The following is a 24,022-nucleotide window of genomic DNA, read 5'->3' on the forward strand; positions in this document are numbered from 1 at the left end:
AATTGAAATCTGCAACCGCTTCGAATTAACGTCGGTCACCCCTTCACATTTACATCTCAACATGAAATCAAACATCTTGGCGCAGCGAACAACCGTCGAACCGTCCACTTTGCCACTCAAGAAGTAATGAGCTAGAATCGGCCCCCACTTTTTCAGGTCAATACACAATCCAAACACTGACACAATCGAATGAGCCAGGATCGGCCACTACTTTTCAAGGACATTGACCAACTCAAATCTTCGAGCGCTCTTGTGAGCTAGGATCGGCCCCTCTTTTACAGGTCTACACACATTTCAAATTTTCGCGCGCTTTTGTGAAAAAGGATCCGCCTCATATAACTACTGGGATACGGTTTTGAAGAGGGTTTTTATCCGTCCCTGCCTCTGATAACTGTATTATAATTTGATTACCTGTTTTTTTTTGCAAACTTTAACTTGTAATTGTTGTTTGGCTTTGCCTTGGCCTCAGCTACTTAATTTACTTTAATTCGTTAAACCTAATTCCCGTTATTTTAGATTCGTTTAATTTGTTCACCGGAAATCAAGTTATTACAGACATTTTTCAATAAAAGGTATTTTGCGTCCCTCACATGTGTGTTTTATTTTGCGACACTCTTCCAACTGGAACCCTCATCATTTGCATTCCGAAACTTTTCCGCCAAAACACAACGTAAGGCCCTTCGCTTCGATGACAATGACCACCACACTTGTATCAGTTTTGCACAGGTTCGAATATTTGGGGGAAAGAGGTAATGTATTAGATCATTACATGTTCAATACAATAAATCATCGTCAAGAAAATAAAGGTAAAGTAAAACTTAAACATTAAAACCTAACCTCACAAATTTTGCCAGAGTGTTTACCTTTAAAAGCAGACGTATTTGCATATAATATTAATTATTATTTATGCCTTGCTCCTTATTCCTCTAAATGTTATCATCCATAATAATATAATTTACAGAATATCTACATATTTCATATTACTTAAAATTAATAACGAGCGTCATGGAAGTTTTCACTTCTGTCGTGCGGTCTTAAGCACACACTCTTTTTTTTACATTTTTACCCGATATACAGGAAAATATTCCAATATTTGAAAATAATTTCAATAAAAATTCAGATAGCGCTGTTTACATATTTGATTTGGATTCACCGTATTATTTGAATTATATATCAAAAATAAATACCCACGCCCAGATTGTGGTAGTAGCATCTGTTGTAATCTTTTTTCCTTAGGTGGTGCGGCGGGGCTCCGGGGTACTTTGCCCGGCCACCCACGCCCACCCTCTCCTCTCCTTTCTCTTTTCTGGACGACACAATACGCACACAACACGACACCCATGCATGGCCCATCCGGCCGGGATTTGAACCCTGCCGACTTCGCGGTGGTGGTCGGAAGAGTGTCGCTCTTCCTTCCATCACTCTACAGTCAGCCCCTGAAAGACATACACACACATCCATGGCCCGGTGGAGATTCCTTCCTTGGAAAAAATCGTCCCCCTTCGGTGAGATTCGAACTCACTAGCGCTGGGACCGCGACCTCGGAGCACTGTCTCCCACAGCCATGCGGCTACCGAACTACCTTCTGTCATGCGGTCTTAAGCACACACTCTTTTTTTTACATTTTTACCCGATATAACAGGAAAATATTCCAATATTTGAAAATAATTTCAATAAAATATCAGATAGCGCTGTTTACTTATTTGATTTGGATCCGTTATCCACCGTATTATTTGAATTATATATCAAAAATAAATACCACGCCCAGATTGTGGCAGTAGCATCTGTTGTAATTGCCCGAATTCACGGCGTTCGCTGTTACTTGTTTATTTACGTGCAACTACAGTGTCTATAATAGCTATTTATGTAATAAGTACATAATATAGGTCTTTGTGGACGAGCCCTATAGTTTATGGCAGAGCGAGCTTGCGAGCGAAGCTAATAAATAGGGCAAGTTCACAAAGCCTAATTATGTACGAATTACATACAAAGCTTTATGTTCGATTGTGAAGTTAAGTTTCTTTTAGATACAAAATTAATAGATTCTAAAAATTACGATAATTTCGAAGTGTTTTGTTTTTGTTTCTGTGGTTACGAAATTATTTATTACTATTTATTTGAAAACGAACAGTGTTTGTGTTTGAAATACGAACTGAAATCGTCTTTATTTCTAGTTGTAATAATGAGCAAAGTAAGTGAAATTGCGGCAAAAGCTAAAGAATCTTGACTGCAAAGTTTTCTATTAATTCTATTCATTCCTGATTTAAATAAAATTAGGAAAATTTTGACGTTTATTTTGAAGTAATACCCAAAATTGACAAGCGGCCGTTTTACTATCTTTATGGACTAGTCCATAAACAGATAGTTTGTGGACACTAAACGATATCATAAATCATGAATTATAATACAATCGAACATAAAAGAACATATAAGGTACCTGATCCAAATAAGGCCCACCTAATTTTTGTTTTCAAATATCGGTTAGTAAAAACAAGTAAGAAATTTGGATGCGGGTTGTAAATGAAGGTTTATTCTTTTCCTAATATAATAGCATAAACATATAAATAAAAAAAATAATAACAAAAAAGTTATTCCTTTTCAAAAAAACATTGTTTGTGGGCCTTATTGCGTACAATGTGCTTAATAAGGCCCACCCATTAAATTTTCGATAAAAGTTAATAAAACATCATTTTCCTCTAGAATACTTAAATAAAAACAACTTTCACTTGCATGAACCACACAAATAATCCAAATGATTATCTTTTATTAGGCCTATACAAGATTCGTGGTACCAAACGGAACAATTCTTGCACATACGCATACAGGTGTCACATCAGGGACGATACCAACTTCCCTTATTTGATTTTCTGTCAAAATAATAATTCAAGAATAAAGCCCACTACGGTGTTAATAAGGCCCATTCCTTTGCCGGGCCTTATTAAAACCAGCTCACATTAAAGGGTAGAAGATATGATACGAAAAGAAGCTAATAGCAGATTTGAAATAAATGCATGCAATGAAAAAGAACTTTCCAAGGAATACTGCAATGCTATTTTCAAACAGAAATTTGTTGTAAATACCTTAAAATCTTACATTTTCTTTTGCCGCTTTTTAACAACACTGGTGGGTGAACTTTGCAATGTTATTTTACCGCGAAATTTGAACATATCTGGTACGGTCATTTGTACGAATTTTATGCACTCATGCTAAACGAAGCCCTTATGTTGTCGTATATTTGGAGATTTCTATAACTAAGTCAATATCATTAGTGGGCCTTATTTTCGAGCGGGCCTTATTTGGAACAGGTACCTTATCAAGAGTCCTGTGGAACTCGAATATATTTGATTTTTGCCGCTTTGTAGCATATCGTGGTACCAAATAGAAAAACAGAGGTTATGTAACTTCATTAATGACAGGTTTTTTGTGAGGCAGCACAATCCATACTCCAACCTTTATAGGATGCAGTCGGGTTTTTACAAATGCATGTGAATTTTCTGAACTCCATATTATATAGTTTTGTGCTTCGTCAAAAAAAAAACTGATGTCTAATAACCTGCAAGCAAAATTAAAAAATTAATATGTTTAATTCAAATTCATTATTAGGAACCTGTCATCATTCAAATTGTTCAAAAACCAATTGCAGTATTCTAGCGTCTCTCAGAATCACCTGGTCGAAGTTCTTGAAGTGTTGTGATTTTGTGTGAATAGAAGTTCAGGTTTTTTCTAACGGTACATTAGCCTGAAGTGATAACTTCCTGAGGGATTTTTTTCAGCTTTGTTCCATTCGTTGGAGTAAATCTTCAACAATTTCTTCATTCACTGGCGCTCTTCTTACACTTTTACCTTTATCAACAGTTGCCACAAATCTATCTACAATCCTTCTAATGTGTGAAATTTTGCAAAAAATTCTTCCTTGCAAGCGTCTATAGAATAAACCTACTCTCCATTCTGCAGGGTACCATTTCGGTAATACCACACCACAATCAAGGTGTTTTGCTCTAGCGATAAAACCATTGCGGTTTACTGAAAAGATCGCTTATTACTTACTTACTGTAAACGTAGAAAAACAAATGTCTTATCTTGGCTACTTCGTAACTTGTTTTTGGTATTCACAGTTCACACTTATGCGGAAAAACGTTTTACTCTTGATAAAGACTATTGAAGAAAATCACAAGCAAACAATTAAGACGCCGAACTCACAAACTGACGCTAAGATTTAATTATTAATAATTTGACATTTGTCATTTGACATGTAAGGAGAACGCACACTTTATATGTAATTCTAAAGACCACTCAAATGGGGATATTTTGATATCAATCGACGCGTCTTGAAATGACGAATATTTGATATTCATTGCGCCAAATGTGTAACTCGATTAATAATAAAGCGACAAAATCGATAAAACTTGAAATATTTTCCAACTGATTTCTGTCAGAACACTTCATTCATTTGTAGTTTACGGGGGATTAAGGATTCGGCTATTCCCTTTTAAAGGCATTGTACTGGTTCAGTGTCATCTTTGCAATTATACATCCTACTGTGAACCCTCTTAAGAAGTCAATTGCCCCCGTAAATAACTATCTTTATTTATGGAGTCCCCAAAACTAACCTGAAAAGGGCATCTACCGCTCTCTTTCACACTTATACAAAGTAAATGGAAGTTTTTGATTTTCAATTATAGATTGCGGCTTTATTTATAGAGTTAGCGTTTTGGCGCAATAGTATCAAATATTTGTCATTTCAAGACGCGTCGATTGATATCATAATATCCCCATTTGAGTGGTCTTTAGAATTACATATAAAGTGTGTGTTCTCCTTTGCCAGCTTCAACGACTGAACATAGTTCGGCTAAAAAAAATATAGAGCCGCACAATTCCACAGGACTCTTGATATATGTTCTTTTATAGACACTTTGTACTACCGTATGTTTCAAAAAATTTCTGGTCAAGTAGTGTTTGGGGGACGGCTTTTTAGGGACCGTTTGACTGTATGGAATCCATGGATGTTAGGTGTAGGTAAGTGGCGTGGCGTGAGGTCATTAATGCACACGGTCAGTTTAACTTAAATGGCGTTTACTCGCTTTGAACACATGAAATTAACTGAACTCATTACACTTCTGGATTAAATGAAACTTGAACTATAAGATTAACATATGTAAAATGGTAGATGAGATTACTTAGATGAGATAATATAAAGGTGAGAAATAATGGTGGACATACGTGCCACCCACGTGTGAGAGTCAACCGTTTAGCGCTGAAGGTGTTAATTGACTGCTTAATGGCGGTCGCGAACCTCGCATCGAGGAGGGACTGCGCGCGTTGATTTACATGGTGCCTTATGGGCCAGAACAGCGACATCACTCGTAGGCGTCTTACAAGAATCGTGGGGCCGAACCAAATGGGTTCAAATCCCAGAACAAGTAGGTTCTGAAAACAAAAGCAAAAACGTATGGATTAGCCTGTCAAATTATAATTGAACTGTCAGAAATGTCATTAATCGCCATAATAATTTTGTTCGCAAAATTTTATCTATGAAAATGGTTTTCACTCCTGAACAACAGATATTCATGATTGAACCTTATTTTCGCAATGGCCACACACTTCACACATTTCGAGAAAGTGGCAGTGTTCAGCGGAAGTAGTCGATCAAAAATTTGTACTGAGGAAAATATTGAGACTGTCCAAGTCAACTCGTAGAATATTGAGAAAATAACCGTTCTCAAGTTTTTCCTGAAATTGTCATTTTATAACAGTTCGTTCGAAACAATTGTTGTGATAAACACATTTACGCCTGGATTTTTCAAGTTACGCCATACGCCTACTTGACCAGAAATTTTTTGAAACATACGGTAGTATTCACAGTAGGTACACAGCAAAACCGGAGGTTTGCCGTTTTGATTGGTTTTATTTAACACACATATCATTACATCAACAATACTCTCTCAACTCTCTGACCGAAGTAGTAGTAGTAGTAGTAATAGGAGTAATTGTAATTGTAATTGTGTCACCAGGGTTTGATGCGCTAGCAGATACAGATTCATTTAGTGTAAAAACTTTATAGGTAAATTAACAGTTAATTTCAGAAAACTAATAAACCTTATTTATTAACAAAAAAAAAATTAAAAAAATTCTCAAATATACCTTATCAATAATTAGTTAGATATATAAAATTTCGACAATTTTATTTCAGATGTTGAGACGGGGAAAAGGTTGGTCGGTCCTCTGCGACGAGGCGAAGAGGTGCTAAACAAAAAGAGCAAACCCTAATGTACAACCGGTAAAAATTTATAACTAACTAATTTAACAAAGTTATATCTAGAAATAAATTTATTTTGGTATTTTTAAATGTTGTCATTAATGTATTTGTGTTTTAACAATGTGGTATTCCTTAGATACTTTTTTAACATAGGAGCGGGTCGTTTTAATTTTAACATAAATTTCGGTTTGAAATTTAAGTAGATTTGTAGTAAATTGAATTGAAATAAGTTGGGATGAGTTGAATAAAAGCTTTCGTTGAACTTGGAGTGGAGGGACACGCATGCGTTTGTAGTTTTGTATAACGCATTAAAGCTAGAAGCCCAAATTTCTAGAGGAAACTTTGCATTTTCTTTAATATAAGTATGCTACAAATAACCTGGCTAGTTGGAGTTTTTCGCAGGCAGATGGTTAAGTAACTATCATAATCCTTTCATGGGCGTGGCGGTACCGCTTTCTGAGCCTCGTACCGCTTAATCCGTATCCTCACTCACCAACGGATTAATTTTGTTTGTGGCCCAACTGACATACCCCCGATATTTTTTAAGCCTGCAAGCCAAATTTTGTTAAAATTTAGTTGGTGGCCTAATCAACGGTATTTAGAGAAAACAACACTTAAAACACTAGAAAACAAACAAAGCGAACGATGTACCACAACAGATGGGTTAATTGTGACGTCACCGGCACTCGCTCCCCACCACTATTTTAGCTTTCGCTCCGACCATAACCAGTAAAGTATCCGTGCCGTTTCCCGACAAAACACGAGGTCTAGAAACGCCGCGGGTCGTTAATATCCCAAAACCGCATCGAACAAGGCTTAGGTCCGCCTCCGCTAACTAACCGTTGACTCCACGTTACTTTACTAGCTAACCCCACAACTTCCTCAATGTCACCTAGCTCCCATAGGGTCGTACCTACAACATTCTAACTCTGACTCATACGAAACCTAGCGGTGCTTACTTAGGCCTGGTATTTCAGTGCTGGTTTAACCCAAATACTTGGTGTAAAGTGTTTTTCAGTCCGGGTTTTAGCGGAAACCAGTTTACGGCACCCTCGAATTTTGATCCCGGGCGGTCGGGTGGTTTAAACCGTATTTCTAGTCCACCGACGAAATGCCGGTCGGCGATTGACAGAGATGGTCCCCGAATGTGATTCTGATCAACAGCAATATGCAGGTATTACACATAACATAAAAATTAATCAAATATCCGATTTTTTATGTCAGTTTTGGTTCTTAGGTTCAGAGGCACAGCCCGCACAAACAGATGAAATTCAATTAATTGGTCATAATGATAAATAAAATAATCAATTATCTATTGTTACCTCGTATTTGGTTCATTTTAATAATTTATTTATTTTATACAGGGTTATTCACGAGAGGGGTATTTCTGAATTTCTTTTTGCCACAACCCATTATACACATTGCAACAATATCTTGATTTCAAATTTTGAAAATAATTATAACTGAATCCACGACGGCGCTTAGTCCTGTCTCTTTGACATTAAAGCAAAAAATCTTTGTCAATTCGAAAAATTTGTTTTTACAAGATCGACGAAAAGACTCCTCATTTATGGAGAGCGTGGAAGGAATTCTGTCGCCGTTGCGGATGTTTACAAGCCGATGGTAGACACTTCGAACACCTTTTACATTAACTTAATTTGTTAATTTATTTGTTGAATTTTGATTAAATACAGGTTATCTGCCAATCTGGCATTTCTGACAAATCTATCCAACTTACTTTGATTTCTAATTTAAGAAATAACACCTTTGATTTAGTAGTTACTGCCATTGGTATTGTTGGTTGCGGCAAAATAAAAATTCAGAAGTACCCCTCTCGTGAATAACCCTGTATGTATAAGTACTGTTACAACCCTCTTATTAAGAACCCCGGGGTTTGTACATGACGTTGTGTAACTCCGCAGGGGGGGAAATAGTTTTACACATATGCTTGATTGTTAACTGCTATATTGTTCAACTGATTTGTATGGTTCACACTGGGGATCGCTGGGTTTCCGGTGCTGGGTCGCAGGTGGACAGCTCCGTGCTCGCCCGGAGCAGTCTCCGGCTAGGGTCGATGTCGGGGCTGGGTGGTGTGGGCCGGTGGCCTTGATTATTGCTGGATGATGGGTCCAGGTGGACCTGGGGGAAGAAACGGCGTCTCTCGCCCCCGGTGGTGATACTGCTGACGGTGAAGCCTGCTCGCCACAAAATGGCGTGGTTGTTACTTTCGGAGAGATAAGGAGTTTCAACTTACTCTTTTGGTCTGGTGACCCCCCCTTGATCCGCTCAACGGCAATATATACTACGAGTGTCCCAGGGTTGATCCGCACGACGGCGGTGACGCAAACCTTTTTCCCGGATTTGTCACGATCATCCTGGGACACTAATTCGCGGCGGGTCTACCGTTGGTGTTACTTGTACCGACAGTGTTCGAGTGACCAAATCTCTCTCTCCCCCACGCTGACCCGTCATTTGCCCTTACCAACCGTCGTACGATGGTCCTAATGTGGTCGTACATTAGACCTCGTAACAGTACATACTTCCAATATTTCAGATGACAAAAGAGGCTCCACCGATTTTTTCATTGCATTGATGGATCAGATGGTAATTAACAAAAATTTAATTGTTATAAAAGAAAAGTTAACATTTTTACTTTTTCAGGCGAGACTCTAAGAACTGTTATCAACAAACAGGTATTATGCAATCTCATACCAGCGAAACTTTAACTTTAACTCATCGTATAGTAAATTCAAAAAACTCCTGGACTGTCAAAATTAAATTTTAAATAAAATGCTTGTTTTGACTGTACTTGGGTATAAAAATGTTTTACTAGATTGTACCCACGTCAAAATCTAGTTACAAAATATATTTAGGTTATGTTTTCCTTTTTAATCATTGAACTAAAAATGTTTTGAACACGAAATGCAGCAACTAAAAGAACTGGAGCAATTTAATCAAGTTTATAAAAAACACAAAGAAAAACAGACAAACCGAAAACAGTTAACAACTAAACAATAACCAAAATTGAAAATCGCTTCCCATACCTGTCTGAGTCAGATTCCGCTAAGGATATATTGTTTGGAACATCTCTAATACCCACATAGTTAACCAATCAGCTTTAACTAGGTTTTCATTTTCACAATGCAAAATGCTGTTCCTCCACAGTTGAGTAAAATCAGAAACGTTTATTTATTGAAGGTATGGCTTTATAATATAATAATTTGTTATGGCCCTCTTCTTTCGCCCCACCATAGTTCGTTTTGAATTTTCCATTTTGACCTTTTTAGAAAATATACTTAAATAATTTTGCAATTTATTTGACAATGTCAATTTAAACAAATGATTAGTTTGAAAAATCAAAAAATCATAGCTACCGACCAGACAATATGAAAATAACTAGTGATTTAACCAACCTAACAACTCTAATTTTGATTTTGACAGTCCAGATGTTTTTTGAATAGACTTTACGTACTTATACTAATGTATGTTAACAACCCCAGTGACGGTGCGGGAGGTGATATCACCGATGCTGCGGAATGAGCGGTCAAAAGTGGAAAACGACGCAGACGTTGCCTCCAGGCAGAACATAAGAGTCGCCTTAACCGTTAACAATTTGCTAATTGAAAAACTCTGCGCTACGCTGATGAAATATCGAGCGATCAAAATATTTTGTAATCGAGTTATCCATGTTTTTGAATCCGTATGTCGTTACTTGAACTACACGCTTAACCTACTTTACAAACGTAAAATAAAATGTCAGTTGAAAGGCAAAATGATGGCAAGTTTAAAATAAGATTTTATTGTCAAAAAATACGTGAACCTTCAAGAAAAATACGTTTATATTATTCAATAATTGTTACAATAAATGCTGAAAATGTTCTCCATGATGTTCCAAGCACAAATGAATTCTTCATCTAACTCCACGAATGACATTTCGCAACATACCTGGATTATTATTAATTTCGTTAACTTTTTCAGTAATTCTGAGCTTTAATTCTTGTAAATCGTGAACGGGTGTTTGAACAAATTGAATTTTTTAAATGGTCTGCAGGTGTAAGATCACATGACCTCGGAGGCCAGACATTTTCTGTAGGTATTCTGACTAATAAGTCTGTTATCAAAAAACTCCCGCAACATGGCTATTGTGGTCCTAGCTTAATGTGCGGTGGGCCCATCCAAATCACTGGTTGATATCTAATTGAAGTTAGGTTGTAGTGGTGCAATACTATGTACGTCTGCAATATTAAGTATGTCGTACCTGGTGGTGCAATATTAGGTACGTCTGCAAGATTATGAATGTCGTGTGCAGTTTGGCACCTATATAAGTAGTAACCCCTATTGTAAAACACACTTAAGGGCCGGTTTTTCAATCGATGATTAATTTTTGATTAAGGTTTAATTTGTAATTAACATAATGTTACCGTTTTTCAACCTATGATTAACAAAAAAGTTCATGTTAATTCTTGATTAACTTAATCATACGATGTTCTGTGAATTAATCGGAATTTGATGATTAACGTCAAAAGTGACATTGCCGATTTATTGAAAATTTATTATTAAAATAGTAAAACCATGAGCAAAGAATAATGATTGATGATATTTATGACGTTAATGCTTATAGTAGTGATGAAGAGCCACCAAGGCCAAAAACTATACGTTTCAGGCCCAAGAATGGAACCAAAAAGATTTTTTTAGTCGCTTTCGTTTGTCTTCGCGAACAGTAGAAAGATTGTTAGAAAAAATAGAAGAAGCTATTTCCTATCCAACTAACCGATGAGTGTTATGGAGTAGTCTATATCAAATTCAGGTGTTACCAGCAACATTTTTGTTTCAGAAATGACTGTCTATCACCTCAAAATTAGTTGCTTTTGAGTCTCCGATTTTATGCAACAGGATCATTCGTTGCTGTTTTGTGGTGCACACAAATCTACAGCCAGTGAAACTGTTTTGTGCTTTTTATTTTTTTCAATTTTCAACAATATGTCTATTTTGTGCCACTAGGCTCACAAGCAATTGCTCTTCTTCTTCAGAGAAATTGCCAGATCGCTTAGTTGAATTGCTCACACTTGTACTCGCCATGCTAATTACAAAATGATCTTTCATTTTGATAAATCCTGCATGTTTAATACATTTACTTATCTAAGAAATGGTTTTTAACTAAAATTACCATGAACCAAAATTACAAATTTGAAACTGTCACAAATGACAAATCCCCAAGTTGTAAGATTTAACAGAAAAGCATCAGAAAAGTTAATACCAACGTAACAAACTTTCGATTAATTTTTAGTTAGTTAATCATAATTGAATTTTCGTTTGAAAAACACTATCCATGATTAATTTGAAATTAATCAAGAAGTAACGATTAGCTAATCAAAATGTTAATCATTGATTGAAAAACCGGCCCTTAGACGTAAAACTCATGTCATCAACACCAAGTCGATAAGTGTCAGTGTCAAAGTCGGGCTGGGACCTCCGGTCCAACTCCCGCAGATATGTAGTGTATCACATTAATAAACGTAAGTGAAAAAGAACCGTCCATGATCCATTATTGCACATCCTTAAGAAGAAGAAGAGCAACGACCAAGAAGACAAGAACCATCTATTACAAGGTTAAGTACCTGAAGAATGATTAAAGACATTATAAAGTTAATAACTAAGTGCACCAGTAGCGGCTCGTGAAGATCAAAACCGGGTAGGCACCAGCAATTTTTTTAATGTACACGTGGTCAGTTTTTTTCGCGTTTTTTTTTGACCTTGCACCAGTTCAACGGTGGTGATGGATATAATGCTTATTATTACAAAGGTGAGATGTAATTCCAAAATGTTCCACTTTTCCCCAACCTGACAGTAACATTAACAAAACAATATCATGCATTGGATTTATTATGGAAAATAAACGACAACTATTGCTGGCACAAAAAAAATGCAATATCAATTAGACTCTTGATAATTTCACAATTTTCCCGTACGCTATTATTAAACTTTTCTATTTCCATTTTCCGAGCGGGGACTATTACTTATCTTCGTAGGAAAGTTTACAAAACCGGCATTTGTTTATCAAAAAATCAACAATATCTTCCGAATTTCTAACATCGACGTTAACAGGAACGACAACCGCCTCTTGTTGTTGACTGGCCTTGCCATTGGATCATTTTTATTACATTGCTACTTACCTACTTACCGTCACTAGCCTGCATAACCTAACTAAACCGCAATTTTTAACAACAACAACATTAAGTTTCAACTTCTGTTCGAGGTCAAGCTGAAGGAACGTAAGCATGGGCATGATTCACGCACGCGCCGCTTCCCAACCTTTTCAACAAAACGATTGTGTCCGTTAATCGCTCATAGTCACAATAATGATAATATACTACAGGGTTATTATCAGAGACCGGCGAAATAGTATTTTACAGTAGAAGTCCGTTAGGATAGCCTTTACTGCCGAGCCAGAGATTTTGTGAGACGAGCTCGCAGAGCGAGTCGAATAATACTGGCGAGGCTGTAAAGGCCCTAACGGACGTGTATTGTACAATAGTTTTTGTAATATCTCTACGATTCGTTCACAATTATCTTCAAAATTTCGATTAATCAAAAATGCGCATCGTAAATTTCACTCTGCTGGGACCTATGTGAAATATTGAAAATTTCGATACACATGCAGCGAGTCAAATGTAACTAAGATATTGGAAAAGTTAAAAAAAAAAGAATTAAGTGGATAGCCCGTGTACTTTTTGAGAAAATAATTTTTTTATTCGACGAGCAGAAATAACCAGGAACTTTGTATTTTAGCTAAAATTTACCTATTTTAAATGCTTTTTTCGTCATCCTCATAAACAAGAAACATTGTTCAATTCTGTGTTGACAAAATCAAAAATTGGTTTTACTCGTCCGAGATATAATTTTCGAATTCGCAATTGACACGCAAACAATTCATTTGGCGAACTCAAAGCTACCAAGCCACTGCACCAGAGTGGTGGGAGGCGAAAACCTTTTTCCGCCGGTCTCTGGTTATTATAAATGATTGTAGACCAAGCAGGCCATGCCCATGTTATGAAATTTTTGCCGCTTTCATGTGAACTGTCAATTTTTGTCGCTGTCACTGTCATTTTTTAGGTGAAGAGAAGGTGATGAGATTTTTAGTTATTTTTTTTAAATTAACGATTGAATCCAAAAATATTGAGTTGTTTTGCACCCAATTTAACTCCCGTGTGTGAACGGTGTGTACTCACTTATTCACATCATTTTGATATTTTTTTATACGGAGCGGCAATCACAAATTTTACATTCAGTTTTTACGCCTACTTGGACTATAATCATTTATAATAACCCTGTATAATATACATAGTTCTCCGTTGCTATGAGAAATCTTTGGAGTTTAGAAAAAAATTCTATTTTACCACTTATATGGCGAGATAACGGATCGACAGCAAAGGGAAAGAAATTTGATAATGTTTAACGTCCCTGAACAGCAAACCGGAAATCTAGCTAACAGGCGTGCAGCTGACCTACGTATGATAACGGAGATTATTAGAAATATTCCACCTGATATATCGACAGATTCCATTAATGCATATAGACTTGGAAAAAGGGGAAATCTGGACAAGCCTGTACCCTTAAAAATCGTATTAAGATCGCGTGACTACGTATTTGAGGTGCTGAAGAATAAACGCAAAGTTCGTGATGCTTATCTTAATATTAGTATCACCACTGATAAGACCGCCATGCAACGGGAACAGCTGAAGAAGACTCTGGGCAGCTTACGAAAACGTACGCAGCAGGGAGAAGAGGGCCTATATGTGAAATATATAAATGGAAATCCAGTAATTTTGAAGTCAAAAAACTAAACTTTAAGATCGGGTTTGTAAATATAAGGTCGATTGGTAATTGTTTTAATACATTTAAGGAAACGGTATTGCACAGTAACCTCGACATAATTGGTGTTGGGGAGACATGGCTAAATCAGGACGTTTTGGATACATCTATTCATATACCAAACTATAATATTGTCAGGGTAGATAGGGTTAGACGTGGTGGGGGGGTTGCTTGCTATGTGAAGTCATCTTATAAGTTTAAAATTGGTTACAAGTCGGCTCCCGAAGGGATTCTTGAACAGTTGTGGGTAATTCTTTATTTTAGAAAGCAAAAAATTGGTTTTGGGGTTGTTTATCGTCCTCCAAATGCAAATGTAGAATCTTCTCTAGATGAATTGTGTGATGTTATGGAAACTGTGTGTTTGGAAACCACGTCTATAATACTTAGTGGGGACATAAATATAAATTTCTTAAATACTAGGTCACAGGAATTACGGAAGTTTGTTAACGTTATGAACTCTTTTTATTTGCATCAGGTAATTAGTGAGCCAACCAGAATTACTGAAAACAGTGAATCGCTTATAGATGTAATATGTTTGTCCAATTCATTGAGTTGCACACATGGCGGTACACTGGATATGATAGGGTGCACGGATCATGTGCTGGTATTTTGTGAATTGCTCATCAAAAATGCAAAGGTAAGTACAGGTAAATATTTTTATAGAAACATCAAAAATATAGATATGGGCACTTTTGCATTTGATGCACTGCATAACATTCCATGGTCCCATACAGTTCACATTGATAGTATTGACGATAAGGTGAATTTTTTGAATAAATCCATAATTACATTGTTTGATATACACGCACCGCTAAAACAATTTAATAAAAAAAAAGAATGATAAGCCATATATAACTTACAATTTAAGATTAATGATTAGAGAGAAGAATAAGGCATACAAAAAATATCTACAGAAAAGGACGAATGAAAGTCGTAAATACTATGTTGAATTGAGAAATTATGTAAATGCTGCAATTAACCGTGAAAAAAGAGCTTACATGAAATATATTTTGGAGACCTGTAAAGGTGAAACAAAAAAACTGTGGAAAAACTTATCAGACTGGGGTATAAATACTAAAAATAAGATTAAGAATCAATTACCAGATTCACTTTGCAAGCCTGAGGAATTAAATAACTACTTTTTGAGCGGTGCAGGCAGGGTTGGCATGTTTAAAACATTATGTTTTAATCTACAGTTTAAAACAGTGTTTTAAACATGTTGTATAAAAAACACACGTTTGTTTAAAACTGTTTAAAACAAGTTTTAAACATGTTTTTTAATCCATGTCTTTTAAAACAAAAAAAAAAAAAACAACAAAAATTCAACTTTTTTTAGTCACGTCCATTCAGATTATTCACATTTCCAATACAAATTGGGCTGTTTTTGGTATGAGTGGTCTAGTTTAAAACGCTCGTTTCACTCGCGTTTTAAAGGTCCACGAGTGCCAAAAAACCCCAATTTACACACGAACTCGTTAAATAAACTACCATTACACCACCAGAGGATAACATGAGAAAATGATAAAAAATCTAAATTTCGGTAATTTCGCAGTTTGCATTGCAATATTGCAATACAACTGCGCAGTGCACATGCCCAGTGGTCAAGCGTAAAAGTACAGCAACATAATAAAGATTTCCACCGGTTTAATGCTGGTTTATTCGTGTTTAAAATTGGTTTAAAACATGTTTTTTTTTAACCAAGTTTAAAACATGTTTTAAACAAAACAAACTGTTTAAAATAAAAAAAACTGTATGTTTTGTTTTAAATAAAAAAAACATGTTTTTTGCCAACCCTGGTTGCAGGTTCATGTATAATAAATCAGGATACTGTAGTAACTTCACGGTTTTTCTGGTTAAATGAGCGTGCACAACTAATAACAGTAACAACGTTTATTCAAAAAATTAATTACATATTCTGTACACGAGCACGAGACTATGATCTAGCCTCGACGCGCTCTTGATCACCACACACTCTTAGATCGTACTCCCAACCTCGAGCACAAAACTTACTGTAGGGCGGCGCTAAATTTAAATTTGAATTCTTTAATACTACAATACGGCAAATTTTTATAGCAACAATCCTTTAAGTAGCAGCGCCATGTTCTCATTTAAAGAAATAACGAACGATGACTTGCTAAAAAGTTTGAGAACAATAAAAACTAACGCATCAGGTGCAGATAATATTTCCATTGCAATGTTAAACTTGGTAATGCCGTATTGCATCGACACAATCAGAAATTTATTTAATGAATCTATTCGAATTGGCGAATTCCCAAAAATATGGAAAACTGCAAATGTAATTCCCATTCCTAAAGTGACATCACCTACATCATTTAGCGATTTGCGCCCAATCAGTATTTTGCCCGCATTATCGAAACTTTTTGAAAAGCTTTTGGCTGTGCAAATAGTAAATTTTCTGGATGAAAATAATATACTACCTGACACACAGTCTGGTTTTAGAGGTAACTATAGCACTCGGACAGCTCTCTTACTAGTGGAGTAACGATAGACAAAAATACGGCGTTATTTCGGAACCGGTAGCAAGAGTTCCGATTGTAATAATTTATTTTTTTTCATGTCATGAATACAAAATACTAAAACCTTTATAGGTTAAAAATTGACGCTCATAGTGGGAAATACACTCACCGGCACAAAAAGCGACTCATTATGATTTCTTTAATAAATAATCTTGAAATTATATTTGTGCTTATTTTTTTTTTATAATAGTTAAATTGGGATATTTTCAAAGATCTGGAATGCTATGGTCACCATGGCAACCGATTGTTTTGTTTAAATAAATTATTGAAAAGTTTGCGCTACTTCCATGTTGTGTTTTTGTCGGTTGTTTTACGTGTTAAAATGGTTAATTTGACAATACGAGATACTAATTCAAAATACTGTTCAAATTTTGACAATTTTTTATAACACAATTTTTTTCTAAAAAATAACTTTTATCATTTTTCATTAAAATCTTATTTCCTGTGTTTAATGTTTTGTTTGTCGGATATTCTTTGGCAAAGAATAACTTAAATAGCACCTACCAATATAAGATACCAAAAAAAAATTCTAAGACAATGAATTACTTAAAATTCAAAGTGAGTAGAACTCTTCAAACGATCATTGTGACGGGTATTGGTAAAAAATATACAAGAGATGCTGAAAGGAAAAATTTATTAAGAGTGTATTATAAAAATTAAATATTTTCCCCGGTTTCATCCTCTTCTATGTCATTTTCATCTAAAATTGTTGATGGTGGGCAATTACAGTGGCCTATTTTTGAACACGTTGTTTTTCAGGAATGGAAAAACAAAATAATCAAGGCAAGTTGTTGGTACAGTTGGGAGTAAAAAAAACGGACATCAAAATTGTGACATTTTCAAAAATTCAATATAACCCATTCTTTATTGTCAATGTGACAGTTTATGACAACTGGAACATTTGAAGAATTGATCAGACGTACCAACTACCTTGTCAAAAATAAATTACTCCCTATATTTCGAACTTTTAGAGAAATAACGTTTTTCATGTTGTGTAACTAGAATTTTCAGAAGTAATTTTGAATGCCTAAGGTTGGTTACTATGAATTGAGGGATTAAGTTCAATTAAATATGCCGACAGAAAGCAAAATTGATTGTGAAACGAAAAATCATCTATCACTTAGCGAGGCATTAGTCATTAATTTGCAACTGTGCAACTGTGATAAGGAATAAGCCACAGCCTTACATTTTTGACATATCTTTTGTCTGCCACCAGAAACCATATAGCCCCCAACCTAACCAAATTTATGGCAATCTAGTATCGAATATCCCTAAATCCTAGAGAGTAATTTATTTCTGACACGATTGTAGCACAGTTATTAACAAAACTGTCACAATCAGTCTAAATAAGTTTAAATGTATGAAGGGCGGTTTCACACTTATGACTGTTACGTCAAAAATTATGTGTGTTTTTTTTTACTCTCCACTGTAAGTGCCTTGAAAGTCCGGAAACTTTTGTTGAAATTCCTCGAAAACTAGAGGTGTTGAATAGGACGATTCGCCGTTTCTGAAGTTACACTGCACAATGAAAATGTTTTGCTCTGAAGTGAACATATTGCAATAGTAATTTTAATAGTCAATAATTAATAATGACAGTTCTCCATTGTAATGACATCTGATGACATTTGAATTACATTTTTACGTGTTGCCAACTGAACCGTATTACTCAGGGACCTCGGGATTTTTTTTATTTTCGATCGCATGGCATTACTAAACACTGTTTTGTCAAAAACTATTAAAAATAATGATATATTTTCTTCAAAAAATGCTAACTATGCGACTCTAGAAGACAAACTGAACGTGTTTCTATCTGAGCCGGTCAACACCGGGCTACCGAACATCTGCCTATTGTTCTTCTTTTTCCACATACAATTAATTCCAAACAAGTTTCAATATAACAATATACTTTTCCCAAAGTCATTCTATATTGTTCTCTAGTATTTTTCTTGCGAAACTAACGATTTCTAACTGGAAAATTTCAGTTTTTATAAATAAACAATAAATTAATGAAACAAACAATGAGCGGCAATTTTTAACCTATAAAGGTTTTAATATGTTTTATTTATTTATAACACATTAAAAAAATTTCGTTCAAATCCGAGCTCTTGCTACCGGTTCCGAAATAAAAACCTAACGTTACTCCACTATACGCGTAACTGATGATTTAGCTCATGCGATGGATAAGTCAAAGCCCTCAATTTTAATTTTGCTCGATCAAAGTAAAGCATTTGATCTTGTTCATTTTGATCTCTTACTGATCAAGCTAAAACATATTGATTTCCAGGAAGGTGCTTTGAGATTCATGAAAAGTTATTTAAATGGAAGACGTCAAAATGAGATTTGACTCGCGCCCCTCGAATTGAGATCGGACTCATGAATAAATGACTAAGCTGGGCAAATAAAGGAGTTTAGGTTCGATTGTATTATAATTCATGATTTATGATATCGTTTAGTGTCCACAAACTATCTGTTTATGGACTAGTCCATAAAGATAGTAAAACGGCCGCTTGTCAATTTTGGGTATTACTTCAAAATAAACGTCAAAATTTTCCTAATTTTATTTAAATCAGGAATGAATAGAATTAATAGAAAACTTTGCAGTCAAGATTCTTCAGCTTTTGGCGCAATTTCACTTACTTTGCTCATTATTACAACTAGAAATAAAGACGATTTCAGTTCGTATTTCAAACACAAACACTGTTCGTTTTCAAATAAATAGTAATAAATCATTTCGTAACCACAGAAACAAAAACAGAACACTTCGAAATTATCGTAATTTTTAGAATCTATTAATTTTGTACTAAAAGAAACTTAACTTCACAATCGAACATAAAGCTTTGTATGTAATTCGTACATAATTAGGCTTTGTGAACTTGCCCTATTTATTAGCCTCGCTCGCAAGCTCGCTCTGCCATAAACTATAGGGCTCGTCCACAAAGACCTATATTATGTACTTATTACATAAATAGCTATTATGGCGCGAACAGCATTATACGAGTTTGAGATGCGAACGATGTGATCTGATTTAGATTTGACTCGTTTTCCCAATTAAATCTAACCCGACGCGATGCCCTGGAACCTCTCAGTCTAGCCTGGTCTAATAAAGGGTAAAATAAAAGGGAAAAAGGTTCTAACAGACTTACAAGGGTACCTCTCTTCACGTGTCAGCTGTACCTAAAGGGTCACTATCCATCTAAATTTGGCGATGGCTCTTTGTGCTCTACGCCGGACCAACAGCTAATTGAGAACGATGGATACTGGCGGTAGCTTCCCTCGACCGAGAGAAAGTCCCAAAGCGACGAATAATGAATTAAGATGTCCCCCTTTTTTTTTAACAATAATTTAAACTTGTCGAGAGCACGTTTCCCCAATCGGTAAATGCAAGAAGATCACATACTTCGCGATAAAGAATTCAATTCAAGATTCTAAAGGGTCACGTGGTCATCAAAAGCTCAAAGAAAATAATGTAATCTTTACTCTAGAACGATAAAGAACTAAATGCTGTTTGACTAATTTAATCACGGCTACAAATAATATACAGGAATTGGAGAAATAAGTTACCTTGTAAATGTAAAGCATGCGGTCACAAAATGGCTGCTGGAAGTACTGAACGTACCCCCGGCTACTTTGGAGATCAAACCCCGAGTGAATCAAAAAGCCTCGTTTCCCGTCCCGCAATCGGTTTTATCATTTCTGGCGCACCCCACTTTCGCAACCCCTACTTGACCAAAGTGACCAATCAGCTCGGTTCTACTTTACGCCGACCGCGACACCCTTTCGATATCTCTAGAACTTTTGAAATTACAGTTTCCGTTTTCCACCATTAATTTAAATGTTTAAATTTAGACTTTTGTTAGGATAAGACCAAATGTACATAATTTGTTGTTGAATTAGAACTCTGAAAAAGAACACTAAATTACTGACTCTATTCAATAATAAAACTCAACATCAAGAAACAAACACAATTAAAAATGGAACAAATAGAATTAAACAGGAACACTGAATTACCGACTCTATACAGTAATAAAATTCAGCACCAAGAATTAAACAGAATTAAAATGAAACAAACATAATAAACATTAAACCAACAGAATTAAAATAGAACAAATTAACCTTATTTTGAAACCTAAATTGGGCTTGAAACGCTGTTACGTAATTGTCATGTCATGCAACTAAATTCCGTTGATCTGCTACTTCTAAAAATTGTTCTACATTGGTTTGATTCCCCAAAACCGTTCTAATTAATAATAGAGTGCCATGCGTCTGTCAACATCATTTGATAATTCTCTTGAAGAAAGTAATAGTTATCTTGAGTTTAAATATCCTCAAGACACAAGATTTCGTCTACGAACAACAGATTGGAAAATAAGTGATCAAGATTTAACTGATGCAGGTCCTTCGAACGCTAATCTTGAACATAAATTCGGAAACGTCAAAAAGTGTCATAAAATTTCTGGAGAAAAATTAGTTTCTCGATGTGAAGACTGCAACAGAGATTTCAAAAAGGAAAAGGGCCTTAAAATTCATAGATCAAGGATTCATGGACTAATGAGCCAATCGTTTTCGTCAAAATCATTCTCTTCAGAAATTAATAAAACAAGAAAGAAAACTGAAGAAATTAATAACACTTCATTTAATTGCACGGATTATGAGAAGCAATTCGGATCTCAAGATAATCATTCTAGTGGACAACAAAGATTAAATTTGTGTCCTGGAAAATCTTTTAAGGATAATACCAGATTGAAAATTCACGTAGATAAGTATCATACAAATAGTAACCTACCAACTTCTTCTAATTTCTCTTCAACGGTTTCTATCACAAAATTGCTTATTAATTTAAAACAGCAGCTACCTACCAACTATTAGAAGATTGCCTAAAGCTTGTAGACATTTAGCTGCTGATAAATTAAGTTCAATTATTAATAATTGTCTTTCGTCCAAATCAATCTCTTCATTTGAGGATCTTTTGCTATTCTCTTATAGAGCTTTCAATGTAGCCGAGAAATCTGATAAATCATTGAATAAGCATATAAAAGAAAATCTTTCTAATTTTGAAGTACCTCAAATACGAACATCTTCTAAGAGACGAACACATTTATCACTAGCTAAGAAAGTGGAAGCAAAAGTAGCCGATTTTGATATCAAAGGAGCTGTTAAATTATTGTCCTCGGATGACTCATTAGCTTCATTCAATGAAGATGTTGCTGAAGAATTAAAAAAAAAGCATCCTTCACCATCTCGCGAACTTTTTTTTCCAGACGCTTTCAAAACGGGAGACTTTTCTTTAATAGTTAATGAGCAAAACGTTCGAGAAGCTATCAATTCCTTTCCTGCCGGTTCTTCACCAGGTTTAGATGGCATGACACCACAATATTTAAAAGATATTATATCTTTATCAGCGGGCGAAGCAGGTCAGCGGGCACTAAGAGCTTTAACAAAACTGTGCAATTTTTTATTGTCTGGCCAACTTCCTTCAGAAATTTGTCATTTATTATATGGTGCGTCTTTATGCGCCCTTCATAAGAAAGATGGAGGAATTAGACCGATCGCTATAGGAAACTGTTTACGAAGATTGACTTCAAAGCTTGCTTGTTTTCAAAGTCGCAATATTGTAAATTCGTATTTATCTCCACACCAACTTGGAGTGGCAACTAAGCTAGGATGCGAAGCAGCAATTCATACTACACGTACCTTTGTGAATAACGACCTAAACCGTAGCAAAGTTGTTCTTAAATTAGATTTCAAAAACGCATTTAACTCAGTCGAACGAGATTGTATTCTAAAAGAAGTCCAATGTCATACCCCACTTCTTTACCCTTATCTTTATCAATGCTATAGGAATCCTTCAACTTTATTTTTTGGTGATCATTTAATTTCTTCTTCTGTTGGAGCTCAACAAGGAGATCCTTGTGGTCCTATGATTTTTAGTCTTGCCATTCAACCAATTATTTTATCTTTGAATTCTGAACTGAATATTTGGTATTTAGATGATGGAACCCTAGCTGATTACCCAGAAGTAGTTTTGTCCGACTTTAAGAAAGTTATCAATTTATCCAGAAAAATTGGTCTTGAATTAAACTTTAACAAATGCGAGATCTTTAGCTGTTCTGGAGACACAGATTTAAAAGTCATAAAGGAATTTCAAAATTTAGCACCAGGTATTAAAATTTGTGACCGAGGAAGTTTATCTCTTTTAGGCTCTCCAATCTTTGACCAAGGCTTCAAAAACACTGTCGAAAAAACTATTATTACAGTTGAAAATCTTTTAAATAAAGTTGAATTTCTTAGCAGACACGTGGCTTATACCTTAATCAAGAACTGTCTTTTCATACCAAAATTTAATTTTTTATTAAGAACAACTCCTTTTTGGAAATTTTCTAATTACGTTAATTTCATTGATTCTTCTTTAAAGTCTTCTTTAGAAAAAATACTTAATTTACGTTTAACTGATTTACAATGGTGTCAGTCCACTTTACCGATTAGATTTGGTGGACTGGGAATTCGCCGCATTTCCGATATTTGCCTCCCTGCTTTCCTATCTTCAGTTCATGGTGTTAAAAAGCTTGTTTCTCAATTACTAAATTCAAAGGATAATGAGCTTATTATTCACCATTATGATGAAGCTTTAGCAGTCTGGGATGTAGAAAATGAGAACGAAAGACCAACAATTCCACAATTTCAGAAGAATTGGGATAATATCAATATCAAAAGAATAATTGACAATGACTTAATCTTTAATTCATCTAGGGACTTGGCTCGTTTTAAGGCTTTGCAATGCAGAGAATCAGGATCTTGGTTACATGCAATACCTTCTCCTAATATTGGTACTCTTTTAGATAACACTTCCTTCCAAGTTTGTATTGGTTTAAGATTGGGTTGTAATCTTTGTACACCTCATATTTGCAAATGCAATGCGAAAGTTGATGAAATTGGTATTCACGGTCTAAGTTGTTCCAAAAGCAGTGGTAGATTTTCAAGACACACTGAAATTAATTCTATTATCAACCGGTCTTTGACTTCTATTCATGTTAATTCAACTTTAGAACCAAACGGACTATCTCGTGATGACGGAAAACGCCCTGATGGGATGACTTTAGTACCGTGGAATAAAGGTCAACCTTTGGTTTGGGACGTTACTGTCGTAGATACACTTGCAGACAGTTACGTATTGAAAACATCTGAAGTCTCAGGTTTTGCCGCTGAAATGGCTTGCAAACGCAAACATAACAAATATCGTTCAATTATTTCGTCAAACTACATATTTAAAGGTTTAGCCTTTGAAACCTTAGGCCCTTGGTGCAAAGAAACAATAGATTTCATTAATGTCATCGGAGACCGACTTATCGCGGAATCAGGG

The 24,022-nt window shown here is 35.4% G+C and overlaps 3 long non-coding RNA genes across 6 annotated transcripts in view; 2 read left to right on the forward strand and 1 right to left on the reverse strand.

Moving 5' to 3' along the window:
* Window positions 1-24,022, forward strand: part of LOC138127757 (uncharacterized) — a 299,284-nt gene that overhangs the window by 84,289 nt on the left and 190,973 nt on the right. The gene's annotated exons all lie outside the window — the stretch shown is intronic.
* On the forward strand, window positions 1,873-15,842 carry LOC138127751 (uncharacterized). Of its 4 annotated transcripts, none has more exons than XR_011158380.1 (4): window positions 1,873-2,191; window positions 6,191-8,860; window positions 8,918-8,949; window positions 9,757-15,842. It is a non-coding gene; the product is annotated as an uncharacterized lncRNA (long non-coding RNA). The 4 variants fall into 4 exon arrangements; XR_011158381.1 differs by having other exon boundaries at window positions 6,191-7,430; window positions 7,481-8,860; window positions 8,918-15,842; XR_011158382.1 differs by having other exon boundaries at window positions 6,191-7,430; window positions 7,494-8,860; window positions 8,918-15,842.
* Window positions 2,134-3,740, reverse strand: LOC138127767 (uncharacterized). The gene is made up of 2 exons (XR_011158400.1): window positions 3,608-3,740; window positions 2,134-3,553 (listed from the first exon to the last, which is right to left on the reverse strand). It is a non-coding gene; the product is annotated as an uncharacterized lncRNA (long non-coding RNA).

Source organism: Tenebrio molitor, chromosome 4, assembly GCF_963966145.1.
Source record: "Tenebrio molitor chromosome 4, icTenMoli1.1, whole genome shotgun sequence".
NCBI lineage: Eukaryota > Metazoa > Arthropoda > Insecta > Coleoptera > Tenebrionidae > Tenebrio > Tenebrio molitor.